The sequence below is a fragment of the Alexandromys fortis genome, unplaced genomic scaffold (genome assembly GCF_014885135.2).
Source record: "Alexandromys fortis isolate MF-2015 unplaced genomic scaffold, M_Fortis_MF-2015_v1.1 scaffold_285, whole genome shotgun sequence".
In the NCBI taxonomy this organism is placed as follows: domain Eukaryota; kingdom Metazoa; phylum Chordata; class Mammalia; order Rodentia; family Cricetidae; genus Alexandromys; species Alexandromys fortis.
Window position 1 is genome coordinate 638,470 of NW_026068191.1, and position 2,512 is coordinate 640,981.

Sequence of the window (2,512 nt, forward strand, 5' to 3'; positions counted from 1 at the left end):
CACCAGGTGGGGCAGGGATAGCACGGAAACACACAGGAAGCTTAGTTAACTGATAACAAACTGTCCCCGCCAATGCACCCCAGGAATAAGGGAGACCAGGGGCCCACACTGCTGTCTGTGGCCGAAAGAAACCGTTAAATGTTCGCAGTTGCGTCTGCGGGAAGAGTGAGGTGAGGGTGGGTTGGAACTGGACAAGGAACCAGAACGTCGGCGAGAGCGGAAGCTCCTCGGGGAAAGAGACCTGGATCTGGGAAAATGTCTGTGAAGGTGGGACCAAGTTAGGGTTTTTTTTTTCTGGGACTGAACAGCTGTGGAACCAGGTGGAACAGAAACTTCACTACACAAAGAAACCCTCTCTTGAAAAACCAAAAGTAAAAAACAGATATTGCGAAAGAAAAGATCCATGAGCTTGGACGCATAGCAATAAAATATACCTGAAGAGAAACCCAGAGGGAATTAAACAAGTAGATGCTCTAACTGGAGAAGAAATCCACAGAGGTCATACTGCAACCACACTATTCAAAACAAGTGGTAAAACAGCTAGATAAATTGTAACGTCCTCACGGAGAGCCAAAGACAACAGCAGACTAGATAAAATGTAACATCCTCACCGAGAGCCAAAGACAACAGCTGACTTTTCACAGGGAGTAGTGACATCAGGAAGACAATGGACACTCTGAAAAAAAAAAAAAGCTACCTTTGAAAAGTATAAAACAGTGTTTTCAGACCCTCAGATGGAAATAATTCACTGCTAGTAAATTGCTGCTGTGAAAAGTGTTAAAGAATGTCTGTCATTTGGACAGAAGGCAAACAGTGAAGGAATTAGAAGCACTGAGATAGTAACAACATAGGTAGTTATAAAAGATTATTCTTCTAGGTTTTGAATCACTTTAATTTGTATTGATTTTAAACAATATTTTAGAAATGATAGCATTGTATTTTGGGACTTAGGGCATAGAGAATGATGCATGTGTAACAACTCCGTAGAATGGAAACAGAGGCAAAAGTATAGGGCTGGGCCAACCTTAGGCATGTGCCACTGAGGTTGGTCTGTGACGGAATAGACGGACGTTCTAAACTCCAACTAAAGTAACAAAAAAGTCAGAAAAGAATATAAAACATAACAATAATGAAAAAGAAGAAAAAGAAGGAGCAGGGGATTAAACACAAAAGGACAGCTTAACCACAAACTCAAGCCCGAGTATGTCAAGTGAAAACGAACTGTTTGGGCTTGGGAATAGATCAATAGTTAAGACCACTAATTGCCCATCTAGAAAAACCAGTTCAGTTCCCAGCACCCACTTGGTTGTTCACAACTACCTGTAATTCCAGCTCCAGGGGACCTTATGCCTTCTTCTGGCCTCCTCAAGCACCAGGCACACATGTGGTACAAGGATGTACGTGCAGGAAAAAACCCATACACATAGCAAGAACCTGTGTGGATTAGTCACACTACTGATTGACTCTGAGTCACCAACAATGTATCATTGACACATTAAGAAATAAAAACATTTCCCCAGAGTAGTTTAATCAAGAATGAGTATAGATTTAAATTCTGTATTTCATGCTCCCTATGTCTTCTGTCCTGTCTGTTGCATAACTGTGTGACTGTGGTTTCTGTATGAGCTGTGTGTGTCTGTGAGTGCTGTGACTGCCTGTCCCTCATAAAAGGCTTTGTTCTGTATTTATTGAACAGCACAGAAAACATAACATGGGGGAAGGAATGAGATGCTTTACAGAAATCCATAACATAGTTTTACAAGGGATCGAGTCACTGGCTCCAGTTGACCAAATGACCAGATAAAAAGCATTGTTTCCTGGGTGATAGAAGGATACCTCTAATGCTTACGGTAAATTCAGAAAGTTCCTTTCAAGTTCGGTATTTGCTGCTTTCAGCAAAGGATACAAACGCATTGTTCTGCGCCAGGGCATGGAAGAGAACATAGTTTATGACTGCAGCTATGTGATGGACAGTGTTGGCGCACACCTTTAATCCAGCACTTGAGAGCCAGAGGCAGGTGGATCTCTGAGTTTGAGGCCAGCGTGGTCTGCAAAGTGAGTTCTAGGACAGCTAGGGCTACACGGAGAAACCCTATCTTGAAAAAACAAACAAAAAACCAGCAAGCACTCTTTTTAAAGGTATGTTTATTTCAATCATTTATATGTCTGTGAATATGAGTGTGGGTATCCTTGGAGGCCAAAGGTATCAAGTCCCCTGGAGCTGGAGTTGCTTGGGTCTTCTGCAAGAGAAGCATGCGTTTCTAACCTCTGAGATATCTCTGTAGCCCCAGCAGACACTTTTTGGTCTAGAGTTCTTAGTCTATCAAGAAGGATGAACAATCTTAAATAGGAACTTAGTAATGATATTTTAGAAGATGGTAGACAAAAACTGAAATAAATACATAATTGTCACGATGGTGGCACATGCCTTTAACCCTAACATTTAGAAGATAAAATCAAGCTTTCTTCTCTTTCTCTCTCTCTCTCTCTCTCTCTCTCTCTCTCTCTCTCT